At 39.4% G+C, this 12,538-nt stretch overlaps 14 non-coding genes across 14 annotated transcripts; all 14 read right to left on the minus strand.

Annotated features, from left to right (window-relative positions):
* Positions 1-2,727: 2,727 nt before the first annotated feature.
* On the minus strand, positions 2,728-2,799 carry Trnal-aag. The gene has a single exon. It is a non-coding gene; the product is annotated as a tRNA-Leu (tRNA).
* An 893-nt stretch (positions 2,800-3,692) lies between these two features.
* Trnan-guu lies at positions 3,693-3,766 on the minus strand. Its single transcript has one exon. It is a non-coding gene; the product is annotated as a tRNA-Asn (tRNA).
* A 531-nt stretch (positions 3,767-4,297) lies between these two features.
* Positions 4,298-4,369, minus strand: Trnap-agg. Its single transcript has one exon. It is a non-coding gene; the product is annotated as a tRNA-Pro (tRNA).
* A 214-nt stretch (positions 4,370-4,583) lies between these two features.
* Trnap-agg lies at positions 4,584-4,655 on the minus strand. Its single transcript has one exon. It is a non-coding gene; the product is annotated as a tRNA-Pro (tRNA).
* Positions 4,656-5,422: 767 nt separating this feature from the next.
* On the minus strand, positions 5,423-5,494 carry Trnap-agg. Its single transcript has one exon. It is a non-coding gene; the product is annotated as a tRNA-Pro (tRNA).
* A 319-nt stretch (positions 5,495-5,813) lies between these two features.
* Trnan-guu lies at positions 5,814-5,887 on the minus strand. Its single transcript has one exon. It is a non-coding gene; the product is annotated as a tRNA-Asn (tRNA).
* Positions 5,888-6,326: 439 nt separating this feature from the next.
* Trnal-aag lies at positions 6,327-6,398 on the minus strand. Its single transcript has one exon. It is a non-coding gene; the product is annotated as a tRNA-Leu (tRNA).
* A 452-nt stretch (positions 6,399-6,850) lies between these two features.
* On the minus strand, positions 6,851-6,922 carry Trnap-ugg. Its single transcript has one exon. It is a non-coding gene; the product is annotated as a tRNA-Pro (tRNA).
* A 1,408-nt stretch (positions 6,923-8,330) lies between these two features.
* On the minus strand, positions 8,331-8,402 carry Trnal-aag. The gene has a single exon. It is a non-coding gene; the product is annotated as a tRNA-Leu (tRNA).
* Positions 8,403-9,532: 1,130 nt separating this feature from the next.
* Trnal-aag lies at positions 9,533-9,604 on the minus strand. The gene has a single exon. It is a non-coding gene; the product is annotated as a tRNA-Leu (tRNA).
* A 1,226-nt stretch (positions 9,605-10,830) lies between these two features.
* Trnap-ugg lies at positions 10,831-10,902 on the minus strand. Its single transcript has one exon. It is a non-coding gene; the product is annotated as a tRNA-Pro (tRNA).
* A 350-nt stretch (positions 10,903-11,252) lies between these two features.
* Trnan-guu lies at positions 11,253-11,326 on the minus strand. Its single transcript has one exon. It is a non-coding gene; the product is annotated as a tRNA-Asn (tRNA).
* Positions 11,327-11,856: 530 nt separating this feature from the next.
* Trnap-agg lies at positions 11,857-11,928 on the minus strand. The gene has a single exon. It is a non-coding gene; the product is annotated as a tRNA-Pro (tRNA).
* Positions 11,929-12,142: 214 nt separating this feature from the next.
* Positions 12,143-12,214, minus strand: Trnap-agg. The gene has a single exon. It is a non-coding gene; the product is annotated as a tRNA-Pro (tRNA).
* Positions 12,215-12,538: the final 324 nt, after the last annotated feature.

Genomic DNA, 12,538 nt, shown 5'->3' on the forward strand with positions numbered 1-12,538 from the left:
GTTTTACTTAATAGTGGTGATAAGCCAACCTTTGCCAAGGGCAGTGCAAGCTCAATAATAGACCTTACTTTTGTTAGCAATAGCCTCGTCAGGGGAAATTGCAATTGGGAGGTATTAGATATCTACACTGCTAGTGACCACAATGCAATCATCTGGGAAATATCAACGAATAGAAACATTAGAAGACATGCGAAAATATCTAAAGCCATTGGGTGGAAAATAAAATCTTTTGATGAAAGCGCCATGAAAGTTGCCTTAAATTGCAAAACCCATAATTTCAGAACACGCAGATGAGCATACTAGTGAGCTGATGGAGAGAATAACCGAAGCCTGTGATATCAGTATGACTCGTAAGCATGGCATCAATCAAAGACAATCTGTGCACTGGTGGACTGAAGAATCAGCTCTCTTCGTAAAGAGTGCCTAAAGAAAAGAAGGATCTCTCAGCGAGGATATAGTCTCACTAATTCTGCACAACTGGTAGTGGAATATAAACAAGCACGTCGGCAATTAAATAAAGCAATCAAAGATAGTAAAGTTAGGTGCTGGAAAGAACTTCTGGATGAAGTCGAGGAAAACCCATGGGGAAGACCTTATAAGAACTGTAATGTCTCGCATCAAAAGCCAGCCAGTACCTTCACCAACTTGCCCACGACTATTGAATAAAATAAATAGTAACGACTTTGTTTCCACGACAACCTAATTTAAACTACCAGGTAACACATGTAGATCTGAATAATATTCCACCTATAACACTGCAAGAACTGATGGAAGCTGTCATCGCGTTGGAAATAGTAAGGCACCGGGATTAGATGGAATTCCTATATTGCCTTAAAACATCAATTATGACATCTCCGACAATGTTTCTTAATTCATATAATACATGCATGCTGAAAGAAGGGGTTTTTTCCACAAAAAGGAAAACAGCAAGATTAGTGCTTATTCCCAAAGGAAAAAACCACCAGATGAACCATCATCCTACCGTCCATATGCATGATGATACAGCGGGGTAAAATTTTTTGAAAGAATAATTCACCAAAGAATAGATGCAATAGTTGACCCAATCCTAGCTGACAATCAGTATGGTTTTCGCAAAGGGCGATCAACTATCGATGCTATAAACTTGGTAGTTAATACCGCCAAGGAGGCAATTGCTGGAACCAGATGGAAGGGGGGTTCGAAAAGTACTGCCTTGTAGCTACACTGGATATAAAAAATGCTTTCAATTCTGCAAACTGGGATTGCATTATGAATGCACTCCGTGACAAGAACGTGCCAGCATACCTCTGCAATATAATCGCAAGCTACTTACAGACAGAATTCTAATGTACGATTCACGCGATGGTACAGAAGAATATAATATAACAGGAGGTGTGCCGCAGGGCTCTGTTCTAGGCCCTTTGCTGTGGAATATTATGTATGATGGCCTATTGAGACTAGAGATTCAGAATGTGTGAAACTAGTAGCATATGCAGACGATGTTTGCCATAGTAGTGTCTCCAAACAAATTGATGACGTCGTAAGTCTATTCGATATTACATTTAGAAAAATTAATCACTGGATGGGAACAATGAATCTCCAATTAGCACAACAAAAAAGTGAAGCTGTTCTTATCACTAGTAGAAAAACGATAGAGCCATCAAGCTAAGCGGAAATCATACCCCTAGACCAACGAGCCAGCGCGGTTATCTCAATAAACACATTTTACACATGAGTTGAAACTTACGTTATTATCTAAGCCAAAATCATACCTCTAGACCAACTAGCCACGGGTTCTATCCAGTGCGTGTTTGTGTTGCATCCAAGTACAACATTATAGTAACTAACATATTCTCGATCCAATATACATTATTGTAGTAAATAATAAGCGCTCGTATTTAAAGAAACGTCCGGGCTCGTCCGGGATTGAACCCGAAACCTCCCGCGCCCTAAGCGGAAATCATACCCCTAGACAACGAGCCACGCGGTTATAGTCAATAAACACATTTTACACATGATTGCCACTTACATTTATATCTAAGCCAAAATCATACCCCTAGACCAACTAGCCACGTGTTCTATCCAGTGCGGTTTGTGTTGGATCCAATGTACAACATGTAGTAAATAATATGTTCTCGATCCAATATACATTATTGTGAGTAAATAATATGTAGACCAACGAGCCGCCGGTTTCACCCAGTGCGGTGTTGTGTTGGATACACTGTACAACATTGTAGTGAATAATATATTTTCGAACCAATATACAATATTGTAGTAAATAATATGTGCTCGAATTTAAAGAAAAGTCCGGGCTCGTGTAAACTACATATATGATGAATATATATCATCAAATACTATTGGGTATAAAACAATATGCATTGAATATTCCAGAGTATAAATAATAACTACCTTTACGCCCCCGGCTGGACTCGAACCACCAACCTTTCGGTTAACAGCCGAACGCGCTAGCCAATTGCGCCACGGAGGTTCTTATCGCTTCTTGATAATAGTAGGAGTAAATTATATATAGCATAAACAATAATCATTTATTATTGAACAATAATGGGTATATAAACAACAATGATTCTTGTACCCATAAACTACACTAATCTGTAACTCACGGCGCAACCAGTGCCAATACATGTCCATACATCGAGCCCGATTCACTTCACACACAAATAGTTAACATTTACTTTCGGGTTGAGGGACAGCTTCATAACATATGTGCCCGAATTTAAAGAAAAGTCCGGGCTCGTCCGGGATTTGAACCCGGGACCTCCCGCACCTTAAGCGTAAATCATACCCCTAGACCAACGAGCCACGCGGTATAATCAATAAACACATTTTACACATGAGTTGCCACTTACGTTTATTATCTAAGCAAAAATCATACCTCTAGACCAACTAGCCACGGGTTCTATCCAGTGCGTGTTTGTGTTTGCATCCAATGTACAACATTATAGTAAATAACATATTCTCGATCCAATATACATTATGTAGTAAATAATATGCGCTCGTATTTAAAGAAATGTCCGGGCTCGTCCGGGATTTGAATCCGAAAGCTCCCGCGCCCTAAGCGAAAATCATATCCCTAGACCAACGAGTCACGCGGTATAGTCAAGAAACACATTTTACACATGATTTGCCACTTACATTTATTATCTAAGCCAAAATCATACCATAGCCACGGGTTCTATCCAGTGCGTGTTTGTGTGGGATCCAATGTACAACATTGTAGTAAATAATAGGCACTCGAATTCAAAGAAATGTCAGGGCTCACCCGGGATTTGAACCCGGGACCTCCCGCACCCAAAGCTGGAATAATACCCCTACATCAACGAGCCACGAGTTGTACCCACTGCGTATTTGTGTTGCATCCAATGTACAACATGTTACGGGTTCTACTCAATAAACACATTTTACACATGATTTGCCACTTACGTTTAATATCTAAGCGGAAATTATAACCCTAGACCAACAAGCCACGGGTTTTATCCAGTGTATGTTTGTGTTGGAACCAATGTACAACATTGTTGTAAATAATATGTTCTCGATCCAATATACAATACTGTAGTAAATAATATGTGCTCGAATTTAAAGAAATGTCCGGGCTCGTGTAAACTATATATATGATGAATAATATAATCATCAAATACTATTGGGTATAAACAATATGCATTGAATATTCCAGAGTATAAATAATAACTAATTTACGCCACCGGGGGGGTTCGAACCACCAACCTTTCGGTTAACAGCCGAACGCGCTAGCCAATTGCGCCACGGAGGCTCTTATCGCTTCTTGATAATAGAATAGAAGGAGTAAATTATATATAGCATGAACAATAATTATAATTATTGAACAATAATGGGTATAAACAACAATAACGCGCTAGCCAATTGCGCCACGGAGGCTCTTATCGCTTCTTGATAATAGTAGGAGTAAATTATATATAGCATAAACAATAATTATAATTATTGAACAATAATGGGTATAAACAACAATTATTCTTGTACCCATTAAACTACACTAATCTGTAATCCACGGCGCAACCAGTGCCCAATACCTGTCCATACATCGAGCCCGATTCACTTCACACACAAATAGTTAACATTTACTTTCGGTTTGAGGGACAGCTTCTGAAACGCTGTACCCTCATGTAATGAATAATATGCGCTCGAATTGAAAGAAATGCCCGCGCTCGTCCAGAATCATACCCCTAGACCAACGAACCACATGTTCTACCCAGTGCGTGTTTGTGTTGCATCCAATGTTCAACATTGTAGTAAATAATATGTGCCCGAATTTAAAGAAAAGTCCGGGCTCGTCCGGGATTTGAACCCGGGACCTCCCGCACCCTAAGCGGAAATCATACCCCTAGACCAACGAGCCACGCGGTATACTCAATAAACACATTTTACACATGAGTTGCCACTTACGTTTATTATCTAAGCCAAAATCATACCTCTAGACCAACTAGCCACGGGTTCTATCCAGTGCGTGTTTGTGTTGCATCCAATGTACAACATTATAGTAAATAACATATTCTCGATCCAATATACATTATTGTAGTAAATAATATGCGCTCGTATTTAAAGAAACGTCCGGGCTCGTCCGGGATTTGAACCCGAAACCTCCCGCGCCCTAAGCGGAAATCATACCCCTAGACCAACGAGCCACGCGGTATAGTCAATAAACACATTTTACACATGATTTGCCACTTACATTTATTATCTAAGCCAAAATCATACCCCTAGACCAACTAGCCACGTGTTCTATCCAGTGCGTGTTTGTGTTGGATCCAATGTACAACATTGTAGTAAATAATATGTTCTCGATCCAATATACATTATTGTAGTAAATAATATGTAGACCAACGAGCCGCCGGTTTCACCCAGTGCGTGTTTGTGTTGGATACACTGTACAACATTGTAGTGAATAATATATTTTCGAACCAATATACAATATTGTAGTAAATAATATGTGCTCGAATTTAAAGAAATGTCCGGGCTCGTGTAAACTACATATATGATGAATAATATAATCATCAAATACTATTGGGTATAAACAATATGCATTGAATATTCCAGAGTATAAATAATAACTACTTTACGCCCCCGGCTGGACTCGAACCACCAACCTTTCGGTTAACAGCCGAACGCGCTAGCCAATTGCGCCACGGAGGTTCTTATCGCTTCTTGATAATAGTAGGAGTAAATTATATATAGCATAAACAATAATCATTATTATTGAACAATAATGGGTATAAACAACAATGATTCTTGTACCCATTAAACTACACTAATCTGTAACTCACGGCGCAACCAGTGCCCAATACATGTCCATACATCGAGCCCGATTCACTTCACACACAAATAGTTAACATTTACTTTCGGTTTGAGGGACAGCTTCATAACATATGTGCCCGAATTTAAAGAAAAGTCCGGGCTCGTCCGGGATTTGAACCCGGGACCTCCCGCACCCTAAGCGGAAATCATACCCCTAGACCAACGAGCCACGCGGTATACTCAATAAACACATTTTACACATGAGTTGCCACTTACGTTTAATATCTAAGCGGAAATCATAACCCTAGACCAACAAGTCACGAGTTTTATCCAGTGCATGTTTGTGTTGGAACCAATGTACAACATTGTTGTAAATAATATGTTCTCGATCCAATATACAATACTGTAGTAAATAATATGTGCTCGAATTTAAAGAAATGTCCGGGCTCGTGTAAACTACATATATGATGAATAATATAATCATCAAATACTATTGGGTATAAACAATATGCATTGAATATTCCAGAGTATAAATAATAACTACTTTACGCCCCCGGGTGGGCTCGAACCACCAACCTTTCGGTTAACAGCCGAACGCGCTAGCCAATTGCGCCACGGAGGCACTTACCGCTTCTTGATAATAGTAGGAGTAAATTATATATAGCATAAACAATAATTATAATTATTGAACAATAATGGGTATAAACAACAATTAATCTTGTACCCATTAAACTACACTAATCTACAACCCACGGCGCAACCAGTGCCCAATACCTGTCCATACATCGAGCCCCTTTCACTTCACACACAAATAGTTAACATTTACTTTTGGTTTGAGGGACAGCTTCTGAAACGCTGTACCCTCATGTAATAAATAATATGCGCTCGAATTGAAAGAAATGCCCGCGCTCGTCCAGAATCATACGTCATGAATGAATGAATGAATGAATGAATGAATCCCTAGACCAACGAACCACATGTTCTACCCAGTGCGTATTTGTGTTGCATCCAATGTTCAACATTGTAGTAAATAATATGTGCCCGAATTTAAAGAAAAGTCCGGGCTCGACCGGGATTTGAACCCGGGACCTCCCGCACCTTAAGCGTAAATCATACCCCTAGACCAACGAGCCACGCGGTATAATCAATAAACACATTTTACACATGAGTTGCCACTTACGTTTATTATCTAAGCCAAAATCATACCTCTAGACCAACTAGCCACGGGTTCTATCCAGTGCGTGTTTGTGTTGCATCCAATGTACAACATTATAGTAAATAACATATTCTCGATCCAATATACATTATTGTAGTAAATAATATGCGCTCGTATTTAAAGAAATGTCCGGGCTCGTCCGGGATTTGAATCCGAAAGCTCCCGCGCCCTAAGCGAAAATCATATCCCTAGACCAACGAGTCACGCGGTATAGTCAAGAAACACATTTTACACATGATTTGCCACTTACATTTATTATCTAAGCCAAAATCATACCATAGCCACGGGTTTTATCCAGTGCGTGTTTGTGTGGGATCCAATGTACAACATTGTAGTAAATAATAGGCACTTGAATTCAAAGAAATGTCAGGGCTCACCCGGGATTTGAACCCGGGACCTCCCGCACCCAAAGCTGGAATAATACCCCTACACCAACGAGCCACGAGTTGTACCCACTGCGTATTTGTGTTGCATCCAATGTACAACATGTTACGGGTTCTACTCAATAAACACATTTTACACATGATTTGCCACTTACGTTTAATATCTAAGCGGAAATTATAACCCTAGACCAACAAGCCACGGGTTTTATCCAGTGTATGTTTGTGTTGGAACCAATGTACAACATTGTTGTAATTAATATGTTCTCGATCCAATATACAATACTGTAGTAAATAATATGTGCTCGAATTTAAAGAAATGTCCGGGCTCGTGTAAACTATATATATGGTGAATAATATAATCATCAAATACTATTGGGTATAAACAATATGCATTGAATATTCCAGAATATAAATAATAACTAATTTACGCCACCGGGGGGGGTTCGAACCACCAACCTTTCGGTTAACAGCCGAACGCGCTAGCCAATTGCGCCACGGAGGCTCTTATCGCTTTTTGATAATAGAATAGAAGGAGTAAATTATATATAGCATGAACAATAATTATAATTATTGAACAATAATGGGTATAAACCACAATAACGCGCTAGCCAATTGCGCCACGGAGGCTCTTATCGCTTCTTGATAATAGTAGGAGTAAATTATATATAGCATAAACAATAATTATAATTATTGAACAATAATGGGTATAAACAACAATTATTCTTGTACCCATTAAACTACACTAATCTGTAATCCACGGCGCAACCGGTGCCCAATACCTGTCCATACATCGAGCCCGATTCACTTCACACACAAATAGTTAACATTTACTTTCGGTTTGAGGGACAGCTTCTGAAACGCTGTACCCTCATGTAATAAATAATATGCGCTCGAATTGAAAGAAATGCCCGCGCTCGTCCAGAATCATACCCCTAGACCAACGAACCACATGTTCTACCCAGTGCGTGTTTGTGTTGCATCCAATGTTCAACATTGTAGTAAATAATATGTGCCCGAATTTAAAGAAAAGTCCGGGCTCGTCCGGGATTTGAACCCGGGACCTTATCGCTTCTTGATAATAGTAGGAGTAAATTATATATAGCATAAACAATAATTATAATTATTGAACAATAATGGGTATAAACAACAATTAATCTTGTACCCATTAAACTACACTAATCTATAACCCACGGCGCAACCAGTGCCCAATACCTGTCCATACATCGAGCCCCATTCACTTCACACACAAATAGTTAACATTTACTTTCGGTTTGAGGGACAGCTTCTGAAACGCTGTACCCTCATGTAATAAATAATATGCGCTCGAATTGAAAGAAATGCCCGCGCTCGTCCAGAATCATACCCTTAGACCAACGAACCACATGTTCTACCCAGTGCGTATTTGTGTTGCATCCAATGTTCAACATTGTAGTAAATAATATGTGCCCGAATTTAAAGAAAAGTCCGGGCTCGACCGGGATTTGAACCCGGGACCTCCCGCACCTTAAGCGTAAATCATACCCCTAGACCAACGAGCCACGCGGTATAACCAATACAATCATCATCAAATACTATTGGGTATAAACAATATGCATTGAATATTCCAGAATATAAATGATAACTAATTTACGCCACCGGGGGGGGTTCGAACCACCAACCTTTCGGTTAACAGCCGAACGCGCTAGCCAATTGCGCCACGGAGGCTCTTATCGCTTCTTGATAATAGAATAGAAGGAGTAAATTATATATAGCATGAACAATAATTATAATTATTGAACAATAATGGGTATAAACCACAATAACGCGCTAGCCAATTGCGCCACGGAGGCTCTTATCGCTTCTTGATAATAGTAGGAGTAAATTATATATAGCATAAACAATAATTATAATTATTGAACAATAATGGGTATAAACAACAATTATTCTTGTACCCATTAAACTACACTAATCTGTAATCCACGGCGCAACCGGTGCCCAATACCTGTCCATACATCGAGCCCGATTCACTTCACACACAAATAGTTAACATTTACTTTCGGTTTGAGGGACAGCTTCTGAAACGCTGTACCCTCATGTAATAAATAATATGCGCTCGAATTGAAAGAAATGCCCGCGCTCGTCCAGAATCATACCCCTAGACCAACGAACCACATGTTCTACCCAGTGCGTGTTTGTGTTGCATCCAATGTTCAACATTGTAGTAAATAATATGTGCCCGAATTTAAAGAAAAGTCCGGGCTCGTCCGGGATTTGAACCCGGGACCTTATCGCTTCTTGATAATAGTAGGAGTAAATTATATATAGCATAAACAATAATTATAATTATTGAACAATAATGGGTATAAACAACAATTAATCTTGTACCCATTAAACTACACTAATCTATAACCCACGGCGCAACCAGTGCCCAATACCTGTCCATACATCGAGCCCCATTCACTTCACACACAAATAGTTAACATTTACTTTCGGTTTGAGGGACAGCTTCTGAAACGCTGTACCCTCATGTAATAAATAATATGCGCTCGAATTGAAAGAAATGCCCGCGCTCGTCCAGAATCATACCCTTAGACCAACGAACCACATGTTCTACCCAGTGCGTATTTGTGTTGCATCCAATGTTCAACATTGTAGTAAATAATATGTGCCCGAATTTAAAGAAAAGTCCGGGCTCGACCGGGATTTGAACCCGGGACCTCCCGCACCTTAAGCGTAAATCATACCCCTAGACCAACGAGCCACGCGGTATAACCAATAAACACATTTTACACATGAGTTGCCACTTACGTTTATTATCTAAGCCAAAATCATACCTCTAGACCAACTAGCCACGGGTTCTATCCAGTGCGTGTTTGTGTTGCATCCAATGTACAACATTATAGTAAATAACATATTCTCGATCCAATATACATTATTGTAGTAAATAATATGCGCTCGTATTTAAAGAAATGTCCGGGCTCGTCCGGGATTTGAACCCGAAAGCTCCCGCGCCCTAAGCGAAAATCATATCCCTAGACCAACGAGCCACGCGGTATAGTCAATAAACACATTTTACACATGATTTGCCACTTACATTTATTATCTAAGCCAAAATCATACCCCTAGACCAACTAGCCACGTGTTCTATCCAGTGCGTGTTTGTGTTGGATCCAATGTACAACATTGTAGTAAATAATATGTTCTCGATCCAATATACATTATTGTAGTAAATAATATGTAGACCAACGAGCCGCCGGTTTCACCCAGTGCGTGTTTGTGTTGGATACACTGTACAACATTGTAGTGAATAATATATTTTCGATCCAATATACAATATTGTAGTAAATAATATGTGCTCGAATTTAAAGAAATGTCCGGGCTCGTGTAAACTACATATATGATGAATAATATAATCATCAAATACTATTGGGTATAAACAATATGCATTGAATATTCCAGAGTATAAATAATAACTACTTTACGCCCCCGGTTGGACTCGAACCACCAACCTTTCGGTTAACAGCCGAACGCGCTAGCCAATTGCGCCACGGAGGTTCTTATCGCTTCTTGATAATAGTAGGAGTAAATTATATATAGCATAAACAATAATCATAATTATTGAACAATAATGGGTATAAACAACAATTATTCTTGTAATAAATTGTAGTAAATAACATATTCTCGATCCAATATACATTATTGTAGTAAATAATATGCGCTCGTATTTAAAGAAATGTCCGGGCTCGTCCGGGATTTGAACCCGAAAGCTCCCGCGCCCTAAGCGAAAATCATATCCCTAGACCAACGAGCCACGCGGTATAGTCAATAAACACATTTTACACATGATTTGCCACTTACATTTATTATCTAAGCCAAAATCATACCCCTAGACCAACTAGCCACGGGTTCTATCCAGTGCGTGTTTGTGTGGGATCCAATGTACAACATTGTAGTAAATAATAGGCACTCGAATTCAAAGAAATGTCAGGGCTCACCCGGGATTTGAACCCGGGACCTCCCGCACCCAAAGCTGGAATAATACCCCTACACCAACGAGCCACGAGTTGTACCCACTGCGTATTTGTGTTGCATCCAATGTACAACATGTTACGGGTTCTACTCAATAAACACATTTTACACATGATTTGCCACTTACGTTTAATATCTAAGCGGAAATTATAACCCTAGACCAACAAGCCACGGGTTTTATCCAGTGTATGTTTGTGTTGGAACCAATGTACAACATTGTTGTAAATAATATGTTCTCGATCCAATATACAATACTGTAGTAAATAATATGTGCTCGAATTTAAAGAAATGTCCGGGCTCGTGTAAACTATATATATGATGAAATAAAGGTATAAACAATATGCATTGAATATTCCAGAGTATAAATAATAACTAATTTACGCCACCGGGGGGGTTCGAACCACCAACCTTTCGGTTAACAGCCGAACGCGCTAGCCAATTGCGCCACGGAGGCTCTTATCGCTTCTTGATAATAGAATAGAAGGAGTAAATTATATATAGCATGAACAATAATTATAATTATTGAACAATAATGGGTATAAACAAAATAACGCGCTAGCCAATTGCGCCACGGAGGCTCTTATCGCTTCTTGATAATAGTAGGAGTAAATTATATATAGCATAAACAATAATTATAATTATTGAACAATAATGGGTATAAACAACAATTATTCTTGTACCCATTAAACTACACTAATCTGTAATCCACGGCGCAACCAGTGCCCAATACCTGTCCATACATCGAGCCCGATTCACTTCACACACAAATAGTTAACATTTACTTTCGGTTTGAGGGACAGCTTCTGAAACGCTGTACCCTCATGTAATGAATAATATGCGCTCGAATTGAAAGAAATGCCCGCGCTCGTCCAGAATCATACCCCTAGACCAACGAACCACATGTTCTACCCAGTGCGTGTTTGTGTTGCATCCAATGTTCAACATTGTAGTAAATAATATGTGCCCGAATTTAAAGAAAAGTCCGGGCTCGTCCGGGATTTGAACCCGGGACCTCCCGCACCCTAAGCGGAAATCATACCCCTAGACCAACGAGCCACGCGGTATACTCAATAAACACATTTTACACATGAGTTGCCACTTACGTTTATTATCTAAGCCAAAATCATACCTCTAGACCAACTAGCCACGGGTTCTATCCAGTGCGTGTTTGTGTTGCATCCAATGTACAACATTATAGTAAATAACATATTCTCGATCCAATATACATTATTGTAGTAAATAATATGCGCTCGTATTTAAAGAAACGTCCGGGCTCGTCCGGGATTTGAACCCGAAACCTCCCGCGCCCTAAGCGGAAATCATACCCCTAGACCAACGAGCCACGCGGTATAGTCAATAAACACATTTACACATGATTTGCACTTACATTTATTATCTAAGCCAAAATCATACCCCTAGACCAACTAGCCACGTGTTCTATCCAGTGCGTGTTTGTGTTGGATCCAATGTACAACATTGTAGTAAATAATATGTTCTCGATCCAATATACATTATTGTAGTATAATAATTGTAACCACGAGCCGCCGGTTTCACCCAGGCGTGTTTTTGTGTTGGATACACTGTACAACATTGTAGTGAATAATATATTTTCGAACCAATATACAATATTGTAGTAAATAATATGTGCTCGAATTTAAAGAAAGTC

The sequence above is a fragment of the Ctenocephalides felis genome, unplaced genomic scaffold, assembly GCF_003426905.1.
Source record: "Ctenocephalides felis isolate EL2017-DRISC unplaced genomic scaffold, ASM342690v1 CF-g0.4_SCAFFOLD_03631, whole genome shotgun sequence".
Taxonomy (NCBI): Eukaryota; Metazoa; Arthropoda; class Insecta; order Siphonaptera; family Pulicidae; genus Ctenocephalides; species Ctenocephalides felis.